The sequence below is a fragment of the Sminthopsis crassicaudata genome, chromosome 1, assembly GCF_048593235.1.
Source record: "Sminthopsis crassicaudata isolate SCR6 chromosome 1, ASM4859323v1, whole genome shotgun sequence".
In the NCBI taxonomy this organism is placed as follows: domain Eukaryota; kingdom Metazoa; phylum Chordata; class Mammalia; order Dasyuromorphia; family Dasyuridae; genus Sminthopsis; species Sminthopsis crassicaudata.
In genome coordinates, this window is record NC_133617.1 from 630,062,253 (window position 1) to 630,086,591 (window position 24,339).

General features: G+C 37.0%; 1 long non-coding RNA gene across 1 annotated transcript; it reads left to right on the forward strand.

The window, feature by feature from the left end:
- Positions 1-944: 944 nt before the first annotated feature.
- Positions 945-4,019, forward strand: LOC141555589 (uncharacterized). Its single transcript, XR_012486261.1, has 2 exons — positions 945-1,087; positions 2,907-4,019. It is a non-coding gene; the product is annotated as an uncharacterized LOC141555589 (long non-coding RNA).
- Positions 4,020-24,339: the final 20,320 nt, after the last annotated feature.

The window sequence follows — 24,339 nt, forward strand, 5'->3', positions numbered from 1 at the left end:
TCTATCCACTGCGCCACCTAGCTGCCCCTTTTCTCTATTTTATTCATGTAGTAAATTAGAGATATAAAATTTCCCCTAAGAATTGCTTTGTCTACATTCCATAGATTTTGGTATGTTGTCTCATTATTGTCATTCTCTTGAAGGAAATGATGGATTGTTTCTGTGACTTGTTGTTTGACTCACTGATTCTTTAGAATTAGATTATTTAATTTCCAATTGTCTTTTAGTTTTTTCTTTCTCTGGCCCTTTTATTGAATATTTTTTTATTACAGTGTGGTCTGAAAAGGAAGCATTTACTGTTTCTGTCTTTCTGCACTTGATTCTGAGGCTTTTATGTTCTAAAACATGATCAGTTTTTGTGTAGGCATGCCATGTACCATCAAGAAAAAGCTGTATTACTTTATATCCCTATTCATTTTTTCCTAGTTTCTCCTAGTTTTCCTAGGTTTTCTAGGATCCTATTAACCTCCCTAGTTTCTTTCTTGTTTATTTTGTGGTTAGATTTGTTTGATTCTGAGAAGGGAATGTTGAAGTCTCTCACTAGGATAGTTTTTTTTTGTTTATTTCTTTGCAACTGGCTTAAAATCTTCTCTAGGAATTTGTCTGCTATGCCTCCTCGTGCATGCACATTTAGTATCCTTACTACTTATGATACCCTTTATCAAAATGTACTTTTCTTCCTTATCTCTTTTAATAAGATCTGTAATGGACCTGGACCTGAGCCCCCTGTGCGGAAGGGAGCCGTCCTAATGTCAGTCATCTCCAGGATGTGGTTCCGGGTTGACTAATAGAGCTACGTGTCACTAGACAAGTAGGGCTGTGAGTTGCCTGGCCATATAAGGAGAAAAACGGCTAGGCATTGCTAAAGGAGCTGGCCCCGCCCATGAAGGGAGGAATCGGGGAGGGTCCAAGAAGATTCTGTATAAAAGTAGGGAACAGCAACAGCTCGGGGAGACATTTTGGCGGGCAGACAATAAAGACCAGTTCTGCTACATGTTGGCTCTCTGTTTGCTTATTCCCCGCTCCTGTCTCTGAAGCAGGGCCGGAGACGTCCGAAGGCTGGAGGAAGCTAGCAGCGCGCAGTAAGGTACTTTCGGTTTCCAGTGAGACTGCAACAAGTGGTGTGGCAAAACCCCAACAAAGATCTATTTTTACTTTTGCTTCATATGAAATCATAATTGCTACCTATGTTTTTTTGTTTTTTTGTTTTTTTACTTCAGCTGAAGCATAATACGTTTTGTTCTAGCCTTTTACCTTTATTCTGTATGTGTCTCTCTGTGTCATATGTGTTTCTTGTGAACAACATAATGTAGAATTATTTATTTTAATCCACTTTACTATTCACTTCCATTTTATGGAAGAGTTCATCCCATTCATATTCTGGGCCATTTCTATATGTTGTTAGAGACTCTTGACCAAAGATCTAATTTATACTGACCAGGAACTCAGTCATATCCAAAGACTGATGTAAAAAATTTTCTCATGGTTGTCCATCTTAAGCAACCCAAATGTCTTATTTGAAAATTGGCCCCATACTGACCAATAAGCTACTGTTTTCATGTTCCTTTTTATTTACAAATTTTCCTTCAATTAGAAATTAGATTGCCTAATGTCAAATTGTTTCTTTTTAATTAATTGGCCTTATTTGATTAGTTGTTTTTAATGTATAAAGGTCTATTTCTCCCTGTATTTGGGTTCTATTTCTAAGCTGAGGAAAAAGCCTGATGCTGCTCTGTAAAGTTCTTGAATTGTGAGGGTCCAGTCATCTGCTCAATTATAATCCTTCTCTGGGAGATCTTTAAAATATTTTCCTCTGTGCGCAGGTTTCTTGGGAGCTCTGAATCTCCTCCAGCTCTTGTCCTTCCCCAAATCAGACTGGTCTCCTTTCAGCCTGCCTGGTGTCACAACTCTATATGAGAGTAGATTCTCTCAGACCCAATGCAGCCCTTCTTTTATCCTCCCAGACAATAGGCATGTGAGAACTCAATGGGGCGTGGGGAAATACTTCCACCAATGAACTTGCTCCTCTTAGAATTCCTAAGATGTAAACTACCTTTAAAGGCCCTAACCAAAGGTCTGAGCCAGAGAATAGTCAAGTCAACCTGAGTTTTCACCTTGTAATTGTCCAGACAACCTGAGTTCTCACCTTGTCACTGTCCAGACAACCTGAGTTCTCACCTTGTCACTGTCCAGACAACCTAACCGCTCTGTTAGGCAATTGGTATATATTGATTAACAAATCAATGTTTAGAAGATTCATTTCATCTATTGTCCACTACATTCCTTCCTTTACTTTTTCTCTTTTCCTTCCTTCTTTCCTTCCTTCCTTCTTTCCTGCCTCCTTCCTTCCTTCCTTCCTTCCTTCCTTCCTTCCTTCCTTCCTTCCTTCCTTCCTTCCTTCCTTCCTTCCTTCCTTCTTTCCTTAATTGCTTCTTTGCTTCCTTCTTTCCTTTCTCTCCTCCTTTCCTTCCTTCCATTCTTCCCTTTCAGAAGAGTAGTAAAAGCTTTCTGTGATCAGTTTCCTCTCTGAGACCTATGACAGCAAAAGTCACATTTATATATTACATTAAGGTTCACAGTGGTTTTTTTTTTTTTTTTTTTTTTAACACTCATTTGATCTTAACAACTCAATGATAGATGTTATTATTATTCTGGCTGAAGAAACCGATGCTTAAAAAGGTTAAGTGGTTTGTTCAAGATTACCCGTCTATTAAATATCTGAAGTATCATTAGAATCCAGGTCTTTGTGACTCCAAATCAAGAGCTCTAGCTACTAATCTATGTTCTCTCTTATCAAATTGTAATAGTCGAACATTTCAAGCAGGGTCTTTCTGAGTTCAAATCTAGCCTCAGATAGTTCCTTGCTGTGTGACTCTGGTCAAGTCACTTTTCTCTATTTGTTTCAGTTCTTCATTTGTAAGATGAACTAGAGAAGAAAATGGCAAGCCACTCCAGTATCCTGGCCAAGAAAATCTCAATTAGGATCATGAAGATTTGGACACAACTGAAAAACAACTGAACACCAACCATGGAACTTAGTGCAATATAATGCTCAGATCCAATCCTCCAATCCTTTTCTGGATAGAAGAGAAAAGGATTGATTAGAACAAAAGAATAGTAGGGAAAGAAAGGCTGTTAACCTATAGGACAAAAAATGTTAAAATTAGAAAAAAAATTATGGCTAAAATTATGGTTAGAAAAAATTTATAGTTTAGAATTAAAAAAAAAAATTATGGCTAAAAGGAACCTTGGAACAGAGAACATAAGATAGAATGAATGTTATTAAGACTAAAGGAAATTTGAACCTAAAATATAGAATGTTGGAGACATTAAAAACCATCTAGCCCAGGAGTCCTCTCATTTTTTTTTAATTTTTTTTTTTTTTCGCTCATGGAGCAATTTGTTGATACATCAGGATTCTTTCTCTGAATAATATTTTAAAATGCATTGACTGGGATATATAGTATTACAAAGGAAAACAAATACATTAAATTATCAAAATAAAAATATTGTTTAAAAAGTTTACAGATCCCTGTTTTAAGAATCTCTGATTATTCTAACTCAACCTGCTCCCTTCAGAGAAAAGGAAAACATATTCCACAGAGATGAACTAACTTAAGGCCATAGTGTTAGACACCAGTACTCAAATGAAAGTCTTTCACCTTATTTCATGGCCAGAAAAACTGGGAGATCACAACCAAGGGCTTGGTAAAATCAGCTGTTCTTATTAATTAAAAACAAACAAACAAACAAACAAAGCAGGAGGCTTACAGCTTGGTAAAGACCTCTGCTAAATTTGTTGTTAGAAGCCTAGTCACCATAGCTAGTCCCCTGGAATTTCAATCCTGCTCTCTCACAGCTCTTTTTAGAAAGTAAGGAGTTCTGTATTTCTCTGTACAGTTAAGCACAGTAGTTTGTCTTATATCTGCACTGTCCCTTGTTTATCTCACTTCTTGAACATCTATTGGAATTATGACTGCTTGGAAAGGATAATATAGAATTCTGTTTGTATTTATAAACCATTCGAGTGTTTTAATGGGGCTCAAATGCAAGCAATTTCAATCACATTCAACTGAAGAATAGATTGTTGGTGATAGAAGGGGAAGGATCAGAGGCTTGACCTTCCCAGCATATTCCCCACCCTTACTTCCCAGTCTCAATGGCACCAATATCATCATGGAGCATTTGTAGAAGTATATAGGATCATGGAACACTGAAGGGATCCTAGGATATTGTACATATAATGTAAGCTTATAGAAGGATGTTAAAAAAAAATGTCAGAGCTGGAGGGACACTTGCAACATGAACTGTGACATGTTAAAGCTAGAATGGAATTTAGGATATAAATCACAAAATGTTAGACCTGGAAGGGAACTTAGAACATAGAAGGTTCATTATTGAAGGGGATTTAGAGGTAATTAACATTGATTACCTAGAAGCTAGGTGATGTCGGTTTGAATCTCACTTCCTAGGCAAGCATAGTGCCTGCTACCGAGCAATTACTTAAATGCTTGTTGACTGACATTTGAAGAACTCCCTCTATAATATCTCAAAAATATTCACCCAGCTTCTAGTGACAGCTATATAATGTTGTGGTTAAAACAAAGGCATTGAAAGTGTAAGAATGCAGGAAGACCTGCATTCAAATCCTGACTCAGACACTGGCTGTGTGATCTTGCACAACTCACTTAACATTTCTGTATCTCAGTTTCCCCATTTGTTATATGGGCATAATTATAACATCTTCTTCCCAGCTTTTTCTGACAATCAAATGAATTAAAATATGCAAAGTATTTAGTAAACCTCAGTGGCAAATAAATGCTAATAATCATGGGAATGTGAGATATGTAATGATGAGAATCCAGTGTTTTCTAAAATAGTTAGCCTATTTTGAAATAGCTCTATTTGTTAGACAACCCTTCTGCCTCATCCCCACATCAAGATTAAATGTCACTCTCTGACTTTTACTCATCACTTTTAGTTCTATTTTCTGGGGCCATGTAGACCATATCTAACCCTTATTTTACATGGAAGTCCTCTAAATACTTGTATAGCCTTTATACTAAGTCTCTATGGAGATTTGTTTGGTCAAAATGAAAATAAACGATTCTCTTTTCCTTCTCTGATACCCACCCTTGGAATATGAATACTTCTGGCTGGATCTAGAAAGTCATTTCTCTCCCTATTGGGTATAACTTCCTTTTTTATTACTTCCCTCAAAATCTCTCCATAGAGTTCCTTCTCTTCACATGCACTGAAAATAAAGGAACTGAAAGGAGGAGGCAATGTGAGTCAAAAAATGCAGCCTTATAGCAGATGTCAATGAATATTGACTTGCTTTCACTTAAGGCAAAAGTCCTGGACTCAATTTAAATCACTTTGGAATGTTTATTAAACAAAATAAATCAATATCATTTTCTGTCATATCATTCCTCATCTCCAAGTCAGTAGCCAAATTTATGTACAACCAGACTAGTCACTCTTTCTGTCTTTTGCAATTCTCTCTTCACAAATAATAAAACAAACACACAAAAAATTAAGATCAATCATATTTCATCTAAAGTAAGTTGGCAATAAAACAGTAATTAAATCAGTGATTATGAACAAACTTATAGAGGAAAAAAAAACTTTGCATGAGACATATGCCTTATCAGAGAAGAGAGACAAGGGAGAAGAGACATTTTCCATCTTCATGGATTCTCAGTTGAAGGAATGTCACCACCAATTAAATACTTCTTTTGTTAAATTCTATTGTTAAATGTTCTACCTGTCTTTGGCAAATTGATGGTAATTACAGTAGATCCCAGTTATGGCAAGCACCAGCTATTGTTTGCCACTCCTCTACCATGTCCTTTCTACTAGCATTTGGATCCTTTCCTCCTCACTCTTGTTTATACAACTCTAATGGAACCCTCTTCCCCATGGCTCTCTTTCCTCAACTTTTTCTCAGAAGACTCCTATGGCAGCAGCAGAAGTTGTGGTAGCCAGGGTGACCTGGTCCTTCTAATTCTTCTCTGAGATCTCCCTTGAGTTTCAGAGGAAACTAATCCCCAAATCATAGAATCTGCTCACTTTCTCCTGGAGCTGCTCAATGATTTTCACTAATAACTTTCTATAGGTGATTGGAAACTGATGAATTTTTTAAAAACAGATCCTTTTTAGACTACAGGTCATATAAGCCAAAGAATTCCATTCCATTCAGTTGGACTTTTCTTCCAATACTGCATATTCTTGGCCAAAGAGATAACAGGGGCTATCCTTGATAAGAGTAGTAATATTTCTCTGGTATCCTCTCTTTTTAAGTTGAAACATCAATTTGATTCAATTAAATGTCATATCCATTTATTACTTTTTTACCAAGTAAAATACCCAATTTTCTTAACTCAATCAATTCTTATGACAAGGTTTTTTCCTCAACAGAAATCTTCTTCCTAAGATATGATGCCCCATATTAATCATAATATTCCAGATATAATCTGTCCATGACAGAATCCTGGGGAACATCTATCTTCTTCATTTGGAAGAGTTTAATTCAGTTAGAGCAGTCTACAATTTCATTAGATTTTTGATAACCATGAAACTGTTGATTTCTATGAACTTATAATATACTAAAATTTCTAAGTCTTTCAAAAATAAAGATACTTATGTAGGTACATTGCCCCCCCCCCCATGTTGAAATAGTGCAGATTAAAAAAAACAATTAGAACTTACTTTGGTGCTTAAGTGCCATGTCAAACAAGAATATATTGAAGGAAATGGAAATTAAGATATAACTCAAAGAGGACATGACAACTTTTTTCATGTTGATGAAGTGCTATTAAGTGGATTGGATTTGTTCTGCTTGGCCCACAGAACAGTGTTAGGAGCATTATGTGTCTGTTACTGAGAAATAGATCCAGTTCTTGTGTCAAGAATCAAAGTAAAAAGCATCTTTGAGTAAATGGAAGTTTTCAAGCATGAGCTGGATTACCAAGTTATTGAAATTTTTGCAGACAGGATCGTTTGGTGTGGATTAAACTGGTTAGCCTCTGAAGTCTATCCTAACTCTGTGATTTTATGAAATGTGTTATTAGCTTATTTTAAAAGTTTTTTCCCAGCTCTGATTTTCTGTAAAGTATCTTCCAGCTGCCTGGGGACAGGCAAGACTTCTGAAATCATTGTCTATGGCTCCACAGTCACCAGTTCTTTATGAAGTTTTGAAAAAGGACTCTATTTTCCCATAATAGCTAATGTGGTATTTGGTTCTTAATTACTTAATTTCTGCACAGTCATAGAAGTATATCTCTTTGAAATGGAGAACAATATAGAAGATTTCTCTGGTAAGTTTCAGTAACTCCCTACTGAGTAACTTCCCAGATGGATACCTGCTCTGCAATTTAAAATCTCAGAGAACTGACCACGAATATTAAGAGTATAACTAATGAAAAAAAGAAATAGTGATTCCTTTGGGGCTAGAAACTATCCCATCCACAACTAGTGTGTGTGCTGTGTTGGGGAGGTTGGAGGTATAGGGGCACGGATATTATTGCTAGTGACGTTGAAACAACTAAGGCAGGAGGATAGAGCCATGAAGATTTTGAATATCTGGAAAAATTCCCCTGAGAGGTCTTAGCCTAGTCCCAGGAGAGCCCACAAATTAGGGATTATGCTTTCAGGAACTGGCCATCTCATATGTGCTCTTTTTCTTCCTTCCAGACAAAAATGAAGAAAATACAAATATCCTTTATAGGAGTGTTACTATTACTATTTCAAAGACACTCTGCTAAATCCTTTGAAAAATGGTGGACACTGAAGATCTAGCAGAATTCCAACCTTGCTTACCTAGTAGCTTAGATTGATAGGAAAGTACATTGTTCATATGATGGGTCTAAGGATAAAGAGAAAAAACATTAGAAGTTTAAAGTATACAATGTTTGATCTAAAAAGGATTTTGGAGTCAGCAGAGTCCTTAGACACCATCTTATCCAGAAGTGACAAACATACTGGCTGCAAGCCCCAAGTAGCTTATAACAAACGTGGCCTGAGAAAATTCATATATAAGTAGGAAATATTTAACAAAGTGAATAAAAACAAATTGCATATAGATAATGTTAATTATGTGTTCTTCTAAGTCAATATTTGACCTCAAGCATCTTTATGTATGACTTCATTGCTCCCATTTCAAATTGAGTTTGACAACATTGATATAATCCATCACCATTATATTACAAATTAAGGAACTGAGACTCAGAGACCCTTAGCCAATGGCAAAAAAGTAGTTAGTGATAGAGTCAAATTAGAATCTGAGAATCTCTGGCATTGAGGGCAGTGGTTATTTATAAAGTGACCTATAGAATAGACTTTCAAGCACCTGGAGTATCTCTCTCAGCTGTAAGATTACCAGAAAGCTGGCAGGTCAACAAGTGACATATGTACCTGGCACCATGTCTGCAGTGAGTGGAGATTTAGATGCCTCTGTAGAAACAAACATCACAGATGAAGGAGAGTCTAGAGGCCACAAAGCCCAGACAGGGCTCTATAAGAATCCTTCCTACAGCATTGCTAAGAGATGGCTGTTGAGTCTCTTTACATATGTATTTCCAGCTTTGGGATCTTATGAGCTCCTATATCTAATTTTTATTTTTGGCTGCTCTGATTATAAGGAAGACCTTCCTTATTTCAAGCAATAACCTGCCTTCCTCAGATTTTTACTCGTTATTTTACATCTTGCACTCTTGAGCTATGTGGAACGCTGGTGATTCAGTTTCCACATGGGAGCCCTTGAGATATTTGAAGACTAATCATATCGCTTATTTATTACATGACCATTGGCAAATCACAACCCATTTCCCTAACTCTAATATTCAGTTATACTAAGTCTCTAGAGTCTTTAACAGTTTCCAATATGATATTTTCCAAATGTTTCACCATTTCCAGAAATTTCATTTCAATGGACTTTGGTTGGTACTTTTCTTAAAACATGTCACTCAGAACTTACCATGATGCTCTCAGTGTGGTTTGATTGATGTTCTATCCTAATCATACCACACATGAGGCAAGTCTGATCTGCTATTGGGTAACCTGGGAGATGTTATCTTTGAGTCTTTATTTCTTCAGTCAGAAGAAGAGAACAAGGCAGAGACAGAGACAGATACACAGAGAGATAGAAAGAGAGAAACAGAGACAGGCAGACACACAGAGAAAAAGACAGAGGCAGAGAGAGACAGAGAAAGAGAGAAAGAAAAAGAAAGACAAACAGAAAGAAACCAAGGGACAGAAAGAGAGGCAGAGACAAAGAGAGACACACACAGAAAGACAGAGACAGGGAGGGTTGGAAGGAGGAATAAAGAGAGAGAGAGACAGAGGAGAGACAGAGGCAGAGAAAGAGAGGGAAGAGAGACAAAAAGAGAGAGAGAGAGAGACTCACCCAGACAAAGATAGCACCAGACAGATGGAGGGAGGAAGGAAGAGAGAGAGACACAGAGAGAGAAAGACAGACAGACAGAGACAGAGAAAGAAAGATGTAGAGATAGAGAGACAGAGAGAGAAAGAGAGGCAGAGAGAGACAGAGACAGAAAAATTGAACTTAAGTCCCTTCTCATCTTAATGTGTAAGTTCTTATACTTCATTTTGGGGACATTATACTTCTAGGATTTCAGCCTAGGATCTCACAAGTCTTTCCCCACCTTGGGTAGATAGACTGAGCAAAACACCCAATCTCTAGTAGTACCCTAGAACTTCAAACTCCTTTTTAAATTAACATATGTTCAGCATTATCAGCCTTATCCTGTATTCATACAATTGTTTCTTTGAATCCGAGTAATTACCTTGGCTGGAAGGGTTAAATTGACATTTTGGTTGCTAGGGTAGCAATGATGGCACAATGAATGGACCAGGAGTCAGGAAGACCCAAGTCCAAATCTGGTCACAGGCACTTACTAGCTCTGTGACCTTGGGCAAGTCCTTTAACCCTGTTCAGCTCAGTTTTTTTTCATCTGCAAAATGAGCTGGAGAAGGAAATGACATACCACTCCAGTATTTTTGCCAAGAAAACCCCAAATAGAGTCACAAAGAGTCAGATATGCCTGAAAAATTGAACAACAAAAATTTTGAAGGAGGGGACTTTCATCTTGCTCTTAGCCAGTTCATTCATCACTGGTTCTCAATCCCTCAAACCTGGCGGAAGATGGGAAGAGAAGCCATGGCCCTGCAGAGTGCTCTGCTCTGTCTCCAGGTGGAGCTGGGATACATGTCCCTTCTCGACCTGCCAGGAATCATTTCTGAGAACCAAGCTGCTGGTGTCATGTCTCTCCATTCTTGAGAATTACTGCCCCATTGCTCACCGAGGTGTAAGGCCCGTTTAACCAAAGGGGTCAGGTTGGTTACAGTATTATCCATCATCACCGCTCTGTCATTGAAATGATCTATCGTCCAACACTAAGTGCCATCACTCCTGGAATATATTTTATCAGGCCCTGCACAGTGCTATATCATAGAGGGATGGCATTTACGGTCACATACATCATTGCTGGGAGAACGATAACTAGGTCCCCCTCTCACAGGGCTGGGGAGTGAGGGCAAGTGCCAGGGTGTTATGAGGTTTCAGTGATAATTATGAGCCTCATATGTAAAATGCTTTAGTGATTCCCCAGACTTTTCAGACACATGGTCTCCTTTTCAACAATAATAATTCACATTACATTTCTATTGTCAGTCAATGTGCCAGGAACTATGCGTAGCACTGGAGAGTCAAAGAAAGGAAGAAAATAACTCCTGCTCTCAAGGGGCTCCCAGTCTAATAACAGAAGCAACATGCAAATAGCTATGTAAGAACAAGACATATACAGGGAACATTGGCGACAGTCACAGTAGAAAGGCACTATAACAAGAATACCAAGAAAAGCTTCTAGCAAAAAGATGGATGTTAGCTGAAACTTGAAGAAAACGAGAGAAACTAGGAGATGTGAGGAAGGAGAACATTCCAAGAATGGCAGCCAGCCAGGGAAAATCATCAGGAGAATGAGTCTTATATTTAAGGAAAAGTTTCTAGCCCAATGCTCCCGAATCACAGAGTACCTAGAAGGGAGTAAAAGGTAAGAAATTTGTAAAGGGACAAGTTAATGAAGGGTTTTACAAACAAAAGAGAGAATCTTATATTGATTTTGGATGAAATAGGGAGCTGCTGGTGTATATTTAATAGGGGGTTGAAAATATGAGGGTCAAATGGACAATTGAATGGAAATCAGACTGGAGTGGGGAGAGAACTGGGGACCATGAGGCTGTTAGAATATTGCAGACATGAGGTGATGAGGATGTGCTCCAGGTGATGGCAGTATCAGAGGAAAGAATGAAGCAGTTATAAAAGATTTTAGATAGCTAGGACATCAGGAAAGTAATGTATTTTCAGTCATTTCTCTTGTATGACACTTTGTGACTCTATTTGGGGTTTTCTTGGCAAAAATGCTGGAGGGGTTTATCATTTCCTTCTCCAGTTCATTTTACACATGAGGAAACTGAGGCAAATAGGGTTAAGTGACTTGCCCAGGATCACATAGCTAGTAAATGTCTGTGACCAGATTTGAACTCAGGAAGGTGAGTGTTTCTGATTCCAGGTCCAGCACTAACTGTCCTCATTAACTTATATATATTGTCAGAGTTGGGACTGAAACCGAGTTCCTCTAATGCCACCCAAAATAGTACTTTCATTGCACTATAATACCCCCTTTGCATGAGGTTATAGTCTTGGTACATTAGAGAGAAGCATACGGTAAGGTAGAAAATGTACTGGCTCTATATGAAAAGGTGTTGTATTCAAATTTTGCTTCTGCTGCTTATTACCTAAACATCATCTTGGACATTTCATTTAGTCTCTCTTTCCATGGACCTCATTATACTTAACTAAGGGATTGGACTAGATAGATGAACCCTTCCAACTCTGAATTTATGATCCTTCAGTTGAATTAAGACCGTTCTTCTAAATGGGAGTTCAATAATGTTACGTGATCCTCTATCATTTACTACAAGTATGACCTTGAACAAGACATACTCTTTCCAGACCTCAGTTTCCTCATTTGTGAGATGAGATCATTATATTAAACAACCACTGTGTCTCATCTAGCTTTAAAACTATGACTCTATGACCTCTGTCTTGCCTGTATTCTAATCAAATATATAGGTACAGCATTAAAAAAAAAAGTGTCAGGAGTTGACCTTCTCCTTTGTTTTTCCCCCTATGTTGGCTCTTATGCCCTATAGCTCCTTGAGTTATCAAGTTATCGGGAGAAACTAGTAGACTTCCATGTCTATTAACTTTAGGTTGTATAAGATGAGACAAATTCATTGATGGATCCTCTACTAGTTCTAATAATAAGAGAAGATGAATATACATCCATGTCTTTCCCCTTTTTTTAATGTAAAGTGCTTGAAGAGAGGGTCATTATCATATATATTTTTATATCCCAGCACTTACACAAGATCTTATTTATGGTTTCTTCTGGACTATATCTGTGATTTCATTATTATAGGGAGCTAATGATGAAGAAATTCCTTCTTCTAATATAACCCATTCTATAACTCATGGTCCTTAGAGAGTTATGTGGGTCTTGAAAGATTAATGATTTATTCAGAGTCACACATAGTTCAAAAATAGGACATGAATTTTCCTAACTTTGAGACTTCTCTACCCACTACTTAAAATTGTCTACCCCTTGTTCCTATGGAATCTGTGTCTGGTACATTATAGATATTGAATAATATCAGTTTAATTGAGTTACACTGAATTGAATCAACTTGTAACCCTTTCCTGCTCTCCAATTCCAGGTCCAAGTACTCTTCCCTCAGTTTGGCAGGCTACTTCCTACCAACAATCTCTCTTTTTTTTGAAGAAATTATTTTATTTGAAAAACAGAGTAAAAAAAAAAAAAGAAAAACAGAAAAGAATACAAAACAAAATAAGCAAAACAAAAGAGAACATTATGTGTCCAGCAAAACATCATGTATTATTCAAAATATACAACAAATTATTAAAACAAGAAAGTATATGTATATATATGTATATATATACATGCACACATACATATATATATATTAATAGAAGAAATTATATTCATAAATGTGCATTTTTCTTTACTTGATTGTAAATTGTTCTTTGGTTTTCTGCTGTGCACCTTATTTTCTTTATTCTTTTTTTCCCCTTTTTCACCTCCCCCACCACCCCAAGCAAGCTACAGTTAAGAAAAGATATCTTTATGTATACATGTGTAGATATATACATACATACACACAATCACCCCCCCCAGGTCCACACACATATCTTTCTTATTTCTGATGACTCTTTTATTAAAATCTGCTCCATAACTTGCCTTGCTATTACTTAACCTCCCCCAAACTAAGGATACCTCCCTTGCCTTCTTCCCTCATCCTTTGTTTTGCCATATGCCCATCCCACCCTCCTTATTTTTTAATAGATTTTGGAGGGTGCTGTATCCTTCTTAATTTATATGTAGTGTTACCTATTGAACTCATTCCCAATGTGAGTAGGTTTTCAGATCTATGTGCCCTCCTCCACCCTCTAAAGCTTCTGTATTTATTCTTCCTCTACATCTTATTTGTATGATCACTATTTTTATCTTAATTCTGCTAGTCATTCTTTTACATATAGTGTACATTTCCCATGTAGAAAAAAAAAAACATAAACAATTTGTCCATATTGAGTTCCTTAAAATTGATCTTTGATATTGACTCTTTTATGTTAAATATTCTTGAAAGTTAAAGTTTGGTTGATAGAAAGTCCTGAAAATTTGCAAGTTTGTTGAATTTTTTCTCATACAAAATTATAGATAATTTTGCTGGATATGATATTTTTAGCCGCAGGCCTAGTTCTTTTGATTGTCAGAGATATGATTCCAGGACCTGCGGTCTTTTATTATAGCTGCTGTCTTGTACAATTCTAATTGTAGCTCCAGCATATTTGAATTTTTTTTCTTGTTTCTTACAAAAGTTTTTCTTTGATCTGAAGGTTTCAAAATTTGGCAATGATATTCCTGTGTGTTTTTCATAAAGGATCTTTTTGAGGTGGTGATTGGTGAATTTTTTTCTAACTCTACTTTCCCCTCATGTTCTATCATTCCAGGAGAATTTTCTTGGACTATTTCCTGCATTATTGTGTCATGGTTCTGTTTTTGGTCACAACTTTCTGGCAGTCCAATTATTCTTATATTTTTTCTTCTTGATCTGTTCTCCAGATCTGTCGTTTTTCTTATGTTTCACATTCTGTTCTATTTTCTCATTCTTTATAATCCGTTTTATGATTTCTTGGTCTTTTATAGCTTCACTGGCTTTTCCTTGTCCAATTCTAATTTTCAAAGATTTATTTTCATCGTTGAGACACTACCTATTTTTTCTAGTTGGTTAACTTTTTTTTTTCATAATCCTGTTTTTCTTGGGTGGTTTTTATTTATTTTTTATTTTTTCTCAATGTCTCTCATTTGGTTTTAAAATTCTTTTTTGAATTCTATAAATTTTCTCTGGGCAGGGAGCCATTTCAAGTTATTTTTTGAGATAGAAGCTTTTTTTTTTTTTCTAAAGTGTTCCCCTCTGAAGATGAACCCTGGTCTTCCCTGTTCCCATAATGTTTCAATGGTAGGGTTTTCTTTGCTGGTTCATTTTTCTTTTTAATAAGAGGTATTAGTATTAGCAGCTCTTATCATGGGATGTGGGATGGTGCCTCAAGCTTCCCTTCAGCTCTCCCCTCTGACTAGGAATCCCAAATCAAGAGCTCCAGCCTCCAGCAAGAGCCCAGAGCCAGCAGCATCCCTGCCCCTGCTGCTTCTGCACTCATGGGGTGTTGGTTCTTTTCCACCCAGAGCTATCAGCACAGTTGGGTCTGGCCTTCCCAATCAACTGAGGTTCACTTAGCCCTCCAGCATCACACCCAGTCAAGACAAACGCTCCTAGAGATGAAAGTCTTTGTGGTTCCTGCTGAGGGACTACATACGTGCCTAGTATAAATCAATAATGAAATATGATAATGAAGGAAGCTATTGTAGTCTTTATGCTGCATCAAGAAAGGTACAGAGTCTAGAAGTGGAAAGTTGATCCAACCCTACTCTGGTGTGGTCAAGTCACATCTGCAGTATCATGCTCAATTCTGAAGAATAAATTTTAGAAAGGTAATTGGAAAAAAAAGAACTATATTCAAATAAAGGTCTTTAAGAAGGTGAAAAGAAGAAAGATTATGTCATTCAAGAAGAATAGTTGGAGGACTTGGTGATGTTTTATTTTAAAAAGATAAGTTTAAGTTTTTTGGAGCCAAGAGTTTCCTACAAGTGCTGTTATGTGGGGAAGTGATCAGACTTGAGGGATAATGGAGAAACCTTGCACAAATTCTTTAATACCTCTAAGTCTTAGCATCTCCATCTTGTAAATAAGAAGGTTTGACTAAATGGCCTTTAAGATCCCTGTCAGATATTATTTTAGATCTTATCCTACGAACTAAATTGAGCAACTAAAAAGCACAAGGGTCAAGGGTAGCTAAAGAACAAATTACTGAATACAGAGCAAAAATGTGCTTCTTTCTTGTTCTCTTCAGATATTTCTTTCTTATCCAATTCAATATAAATCAGATACTTATTAAATACCTACCATATTCAAGGCAATAGGGAAAATATGAATAAGAGATAATCACTGATTCCAAGTAGGCTGTATTATTGTACTAGAGATACAAGAAAGAAAAATAACTACAAGTTAAAACACAATATAAGTGGATAGGTGGTGCAGTAGATAAAGCATTGGCCTTGGAATCAGGAAGACTCACCTTCCTGAGTTTAAGTTCAGCCTTAGACACTTACTAGCTGTGTGACTCTGAGAAGGCCACTTAAGTCTGTTTATCCCAGTTTTCTCATCCATAAAATGAGTTGGAGAAGGAAATGTCAAACTACTCTAGTATCTTTGCCATGAAAACCCCAAATAGGGTCATAGTGGATGTGACTGAAATAACTGAACAATAGCACACATGAAAAGGAGAAATCAGGAAAGGGAGAAGCAAGTAATACTTTTAACTTAGGAAATCAAAGAAAACTGACAATGAGATGGGAGTTGAGCCTTAAAGAAACAGAGAGATTTCAAAAGACAATCATGTTGAACATGTGTGATTGGGAGGAGGATATTCCAGGCACAGATGATAATAAGAACATTTAAATATAGGGAGGTAGGAAAGGACTGGGTAAATTTAGAAAATACTAAGTAGTCCAGTTCAGCTAGAGAATAAAACACAAGAAAGGAAGGATGAAATATGGATTAAAAGGTAAGTTGGAACCAGGTTGTGAACACCATTTGAATTTAAGGCTTGTATAATCAACCATTCCCCAAACACTTATTAGTAATTATTAGGTGCAAAATGGTACTATGCTAGTTGTTTTAATGACTAAGATTTTAAAAATAGACATAATCCCTGCCTTTGTGTAGCTTACATTCTACAGAGGAATGGGAGATGGGCAGAGACACAGCGTCCCACTGAAATGTTAGGTCTTTGAGGCTAAGGACAATTTCATTTGTAACTTTAATTTCTCATCCTTAGCAACTTGCATATAATATTGGCTGTCATATTCAAGTACAACATAGGGTGGGGAATGATAAGGGTAAATAAGAGAACCAGAAAATGTCCTAGAAAAAAGTATAAAGGAAAGATAATTATAACAGATAGAGAATATAAATAAATATATTTATTATATATTATTATATAATATATATTATTTATCAAATAAATAAATATAAATAATAGATAATTATAAAGGAAAGATGAGGGGATACAGAAAGGGTAAGGATTTGAATTTTACTCATTATATAGATAGTGGGGAATCATTGAAGGGCTTTTAATAGGGGAGTGATGTGATCAGAACTAGGTTGCATGGAAGTTTTTGTAGTATATTTTTAGTGTGGGTTAGAAAAGTACAGATTCAAAGTAGGATGATTGAGAGGAAGTGACCAGATGGGAGGTGACTGACTTGGAAGCCAATGTCATCCACAGCCTTGAAAAAAGCAACAGAGCTGACACCAGGGGGGCAAGAGAAGGCAACATGTCAATTCAGTTAGCAGTTATTAAACCCCCACTAAAGCTCCATGTTTGACACTGGGGATACACAAGGAAAAAATGAAATGACATCATTCATGTCCACAAGAAGAGACTACTACAGAGCAGAGCTACTTAACCTGGAATTCATTGACTTCTGGAAGGGGGTCATAGATAAATTCAATGAGAAAAATTCATTTTTATTTTCATTAACACTTTACTGAAAATTAGCATATCCTTCAATTATTTAAAAATGCTTTTTAGAGAAAAGGTTCACAGGCTTCCTCAGACAACTAAAGAGGTCCATGACACAAAAATGACAAAGAAATCACAGGGCAATGTTTTTCATGACTTCACATGTATTATAGGTAATGTTTTGCTTATCATCTCAGAGAATAAGGGAAAGGCTAGAGGAAAGGAGAGAGTTTGAAAGTAAAAATAAAAATCTAAATAAAGAACTGACTTCTGGTGCAGTAGAAGTTGCACAAATAACTAGTGTGGGTTTTTAAATTTATTTTATTATTATTTTTTTCCCCTGAGGAAATTAAAGTTAAGTGACTTGCCCAGGGTCATACAACTAGAAAGTGCTAAGTGTCTGAGGTCACATTTGAACTCAGGTCTTCCTGACTTCAGGGCTAGTGCTTTATCCACTGCACCACCTAGCTGCCCTGTGTGTGTGTGTGTGTGTGTGTGTGTGTGTGTGTGTGTGTGTGTGTGTGTGTGTTTAATATCCAAATCTATAGGAGAAGTCAAACAACTAAATGGTTATATGACTAGAAGCTCGATTATTGCTCCAGGAAGCATGGACCTCTAAGAATTCTTAGGAGAAACAATGCTGGATTGATGATATTTTAAGATGAGTCCCATCATCTGTCAATGGAGAAGGAATGAATAAATGGAAATAAATGAAGGGGCAAGGGCACAGGGACCTTTGACACCATGAGTCAATGTAATCAGTCATCTGGGACTCAGCTAGGGCCTTTCCTTGTATGCTCTTCCTTGTGATCTCCTGCAACATCTCTAGGAGGGGCACTGAGGAAGTAGTCTACATATGTGATCCTGAAGGCAAGTATCATTTGTCTGGGTGCCCCTTGATAAAGTAGTTGATGTATGAGTTCCCATAAAATCAGAGACAAGTTGAAGACATCCAGGCAGGGATGGCTGATACTGGACTGCCACTTCTTTCTAAGCCTCTTCTCTTTCCCTAACAGTGCCCCTGATCCAGGGTCATTTTATTGTCACAGTAATCCAAATAAAAAGCAATGAATGTCTAAATCAAGTGGGGGCTATAGGAAAGAAAGGAAAGGGGCAGAAGATGCGAGAGATGAATGCCAAATACCCATTTATCCAGTGCCTGGCACATAGTAGGAGCTTAATAAATGTCTGTTTATTGATGAATAAACAAAACTTTTTATCCCATTTAGTATCTAGTGGGGAGAAAATGTTCACTTCGATCATGGAATGATATGATGGGCAGCCCAATTTGGATGATATCATGCTCAAGCGTTGGGTTTCTTTCTGAGCTTTAACCATGGGCATCCTGTGCTTTTTCACAGAGATACAGGATATCAAAATTCATAGTGTCACAACAAAGAAATTAAATAGGGACTGAATCTGTGATTTCATCATTAGAGGGAGTTCTCAGGTGAAGAAATTCCTTTAACTAAACAATGCAGGGGAGCACCTCTAAAACATACAGTTTTTAGAGCTAGGTTCAGTGACTTTCTGAGAGTCACACAGCCGATGGCTGTCAGAGGAAGAACTTGAACACAGGTATTCTTGACTTTTGGGATAGTTAGGTGACATAGTGAATAGAGTTAGGAGGACCTGAGTTCAAATCACTAGATATTTAGGAGCTGTGTGACCCTGGGAAAATCACTTAATCCTGTTTGCCTCAGTTTCCTTATTTGTAAAAATAAACTAGAGAAGAAAATGACGGACTACTTCAGTATCTTTGCCCAGAAAGTCCCAAGTACGAACACAACGGGTTTGACATGACTAAAATGAATCAACAACAGCATTCTTGGCTTCAGGATTAGCTATTACATCTTCACATCTTCACATATACATGTCCCATCATCACATCTTCAATATTCAAACCAAAACTAAGCAGGAATTCCCTCTATTATTCTGATTGTTGCCACCACCATCTGCAATTACAGTTATTCATAGTATTAGTAATAGTACTAGTGGTAGTAATAATGGTAGTAGCATTTTATTTTGATATCTTCAAGAAGTGGTTACCCAGGGGCAGCTAGGTGGCGCAGTGGATAGAGCATCAGCCCTGAATTCAGGAGGACCAGAGTTCAAATCTGGTCTCAGACACTTAACACTTCCTAGCTGTGGGACCCTGGGCAAGTCACTTAACCCAATTGCTTTTACAAGCAATTAAACTTTTAGTCAATTGTAATTATTACCATTTTCCCCCCTTCTATTTTGAATTGGTCCATTTTTATCCTCAAGGACCAAGAAGAATAAATAATCCCTTTTTCTTGTGATAGCTCTTCAGATATTTGAAGGCAGCCATCATGTCCCCATCCAAGTCCTCGTTATTTTCCCTTATACTACAGCTCCCAACCAGTTACTTTACGACTATCCCACATTCAAAAATTTTTTTTACTACCTACTCCCACCTCCACTAGGTCATAGAAATATATGCCAATAGATATAGAGTGTGAATGACTTCATATAATCAAACTTTATTGTTGGGAAACATGTTCTAATTCTGTAGCATACTAATGGGGTTCAAAGGCATCTAACAGTACTTTCCACTTATTGAGTGACATATGTTTGCAAAGTACTTTATATTTCCCATCCCAATGTAATTCATGTCAATAAGACTTTATTCTGTTCCTACTCCATTTAGAGTTTTGTATTTTTTTGTTTCTCATGACAAACCTGTGTAAAAGGTACAGCAAATTCTTTTCATTATCCCCTTGATATTGAAGAAAAACAAAGATTCAGAGAGGTTAAATGTCTTGTCCAAATCTACAGAGCTGTGTTAGTCTGTCTTCAAACCTCCCCCAATGGTTTTTGTAGCATATAATTATATTTATTTTGTATTAATTACCACAATCATTAGATCTTGGTACATTCTGCATCAGATTTGATCTATGAAAGTAAATAGAGGGAAACTTTGTATGTCTGTCTCTCTTTTCTCCCTCAATTCTATCCTAGGGTCTCAATGTATGACTTGTTGTTGTTGTGTTTTTTTTCCCTTTCTCTCCAGCCCAGCTTTCTGAAGAAGGATGTCCTCCCCTGGCATTTGCTAAAATAAGTACTTTGCTTTTCATCTCTCTGTGCCCCACGAACTATTGCATCTTAAGGACTGAAATAATAAGGCAGCTCAAATTACAGGTTTATTTTCTAGTCTTTCTCTCTCTCTCTCTCTCTCTCTCTCTCTCTCTCTCTCTCTCTCTCTCTCTCTCTCTCTCTCTCTCTCTCTCTCTCTCTCTCCCCTCCCTCCCCGCTCCCCTTTTGGAAAGATTTCTGCTCATGTGTTGTCATTAGCTCCATTATAGAAAGGAAAGTGTGAATGAAAGGAGAAGGTGAAAGCTAACAACTTGTCACCACCACACTTCCCTTTGCCAGAAGCAGCAGTGGGGGTGTGGGAGGGAGCTTGGGAAATGATGGGGGCTGAGGGAGAGGGATGCCCACCCTGGAAGAAACCATCAGGGGCTGAAAGCAAATACTATCCTGGGAAATTGAGAGGATGGGCTGGCTGGCTGAAAATGGAGCATCCCAGGGGTATGGAGAAAGGAGGGGGGAGGAAAAAACCCATCATAACTAGATACAGAAAGGAAGATGAATGCCACTATTGATTTACTCTTTAATCTCATTTTCCCTATGTTCTTTTTCTCTTCTCTGCTTTCTCCTTCCCCTTCCTTCCTCCTATTTTCCCTTCCTCTATGCTTATATTTATTTCTCTATATTTCTTCTCTATTCCCCAACTTTTCCTGTTTCTTTCTGTCTCTTATCTCCTCTCTTTGTCTCTCCTTTCCCTTTCCCTCCATCTCCCCTCTTTGCTCCTAATTCTATGGTCCTAATTTCCATTTCCTCTATCTCCCTCTATCTAACTCCTTCTCTACCTTTGTCCCCCTGTTTACACCTTCTCTTTCTGTCCAATTCTATGTCTCCATCTAACCATTTCTTTCTTCCTCTCTTCCCTCTTAGCTTATTTTTTCTCTTCCATTACCTCCCCTTTCTTCTCTTTCTGCCATTTCCCCCTCTATTCATTTCTCTCCTCTCTCTGCCTCTCCCTATGCCTATTGATCTTACTCTTTCATTTTATTTTTCTGTCCTATATCTTTCCTTCATTTGAATTGCCCACCAAACACCTTATTTCTGTTTTTGATGAGAAAAGAAGTTCTTCTCCCAGATATATATATATATATGTATATATATATACATATACATATACATATATATATATACATATACATATATATATATATATATATATATATATATATATATATATATATATATATATATATATATATATATATATATATTCTATAAAAGATCTCCCATCCTTTCCCCTAGAGCTGATCTTTTTGCTGCACATTTCTATGGAAGTCAATGGAAGTAAAAAGGGGTAAGGAAGTTGGAAAGAAGAAATTAACAGAGGCATTAGTCTAGGATGAGGGAAAAAAAGAGCAAGGAGACAGAGAAACAGAAATAGGCAGACATCCAGAGAGAAAATGAGACAGAGAAAGACAGAAGCAAATGAATGATCAGAATGACTACTTGTCCCTTTCAAACTTAGAGCAAATAGGAATAATTTATCTATCAAGGACAGAATAGCTTTATAGAAAGCTTCTCCCCAGAGCAGCTGGATCTGTCCCTTGGAACATATGAACTTCCTCTAGTTAATTCTTATGATTTGAAAATAGGAAAAGAAGTCCTGTGAATTTGGGTCTCTATAGTTCAGAAATATAGCCCCTCTGATATAGAGATGACAACATCAGAGCACCATGTCTAGTATGACTTCCTCTGGCATCAAAATGCAATAATGAATAAATGTGAATAAATTAATTAAGCGTTCAGTCTGTGAAGCTAGCCCAAATCTCATATATTAAAAAGAAAAAGCTCATGAAATCTGGATATTTTTGAATCCTGGCTCAGGACCTTATTGGCTGCATGACTTTGGGCAATATACTCAACTTCTCTGGGAGTCAGTCATCTTATTATGTCATAGTAAGTCTTCTCACTGAAGGCCAAGACAAAAGATTTAGATTTGAATCCTGGTCTTGCTACTTACTGAATATGTCCCCCAAATCCATCTAGGTCCCAGTCTTCTTTTATGTAAAATGAAAAGTTTGAATTAATTGACTTACAAGGTTTGGTCTTTTACAATATAGCATCTTTCAAATGAGGATAAAGTATTTTTTTTCATTTTTACTGTGGGACTAAAATTTTTATTATTATTATTACCTGCCTGAGTTTGGCTCTGGTACTCTAGTACCAGAGGATGACTGAGACTCAAAGGAACTGGACTCTGGACCCAGTTTTGACACTTCCATTTGCATCTTTCTGGAAACAGTTTCTTCCTGTGTAAAATGAAGGGTGGTAATGGCCTTTGTGATCTTTAAGGTGACATTCAATGAGACACAAAAACCTTGATGATACTGGAAATGCCATTTGATCAAAAGAGAGGGGAGAGAGAAACAGAAAATCAGGAAAGAAACTTGCCTTGCCTGCAGAAAAGTGAACAGGAAGGGGTGTACTCTACCCAGAAAGGCAAGGAGGAGGGAGCTGTAGTCAAAAGAAATCATGTTTTTCACTCTAAATGGATCTGAAAAAATGTTGAAGGGGCAACCCACAATGTAAAGGAGCAGCTGGAAAATTATATAGCTCATATTTAATTATGTAAAATCCCATAATCCCTCAGGGTGCACAAAGGACATGGAGTTGTAATTTCTTCTCTCTGGCAATTTTGGAGTCAGTTTATTAAATGACAAAAAGAATAATGCAGCACAAGAAGAAGAGAATTATGTGGTCAAATAGCCAAAGATGATTTTTATAGCTTTTGTATTTTTATCTCATACCTCCCTTTTCTTCTCTCTGTCCTTTATGTCCCCTTCATCCATCCCCTCCCACCTGCATTTATGGATATATGAGTGAAAATTCTGAGCTCAATAATAGGTCAGGATTCTATAATAATAGAACCTTAGAACATAGAATACCAGTACTATAAGATACTTAGAATATAGACTACTGGGAGTAGAAAGGACCTTTGGGATTCTTCTAAACAGATAAGAACAAAATCAGATTTATACTGGTCATCTCCCCAATAGAAAGTATTATTTAGGAAGGATTGCCAGATATATTTATTTTGATTTTTGTGATCTTTCAGGAAGAGAAGGGCACAGGCTGATTTTCCATAAAGGATGGGATTGGTGGGCTGGTACTTCTTTGGAGCTTATTTGCAAACAAGCAGCAATCCAAAATAATTTAAGAAGTTATAAGTTATGAAATTGGCTTCTCTTTTTGGAAAACAGAATTTCTGAGCCATTTCCAAATTCTCTTTTTCTTTTTCTTTCTTGGGTCAAACTCTCAGGATGGTTGTAATGATGATGATGATGATGATGATGATATTTTCATATTTACAACTCACTTTCCTCATTCACTTAAGCCCTGTGAGAAAGCTCCTAAAAGTATTTGACATCTAATTTGACAAATGAGAACTCCGAAGCTCAAAGGAGTTAAATGAGATATGCAAATAGGTCAAGTAGCTAGGATGTGGCAGACCTAAAGGACTTGGATCTTATTCTCATATTCTTAATTTGATACCATGATCTAGGAGTCCATTCCCTCTACCCAATCATAGTTTCCTGGTTTAGCTGACTCCTCAATTCAGCCTATCCCATCTCAGCCTGGTTTGGGTTTATTTAGATGATAAACTTTAACCCTCTGATTAACTGGAAAAACATTGCAATGTACTTTAGGAGTAGGAGATAGGGAAGGAGAATTATGTCTTTGGAGAATTAATGTAGAGAGACTCAAAATGGATATCTAAGGCTTTTTTTTAAAGATGATTGTAAGAGAAACAACAGCATTAGGGGGAGAGTGGAGACTGAGAATAGTTGATCACTTGATAACTAGTATTTATATACTGCTATAAGGTCTGAAAATAATTTTATGATATCTCAGTTGTTTTTCACAACTCTAGTTGGTGCTATTATTATTCCCATTTTATAGATAAGCAAATTGAGGCTACAGATTGTTATTTGCCTAGAGTCACACAACTAAGGTAGGATTTGTCTATCTCCTACTTATCTTGAGGTAGC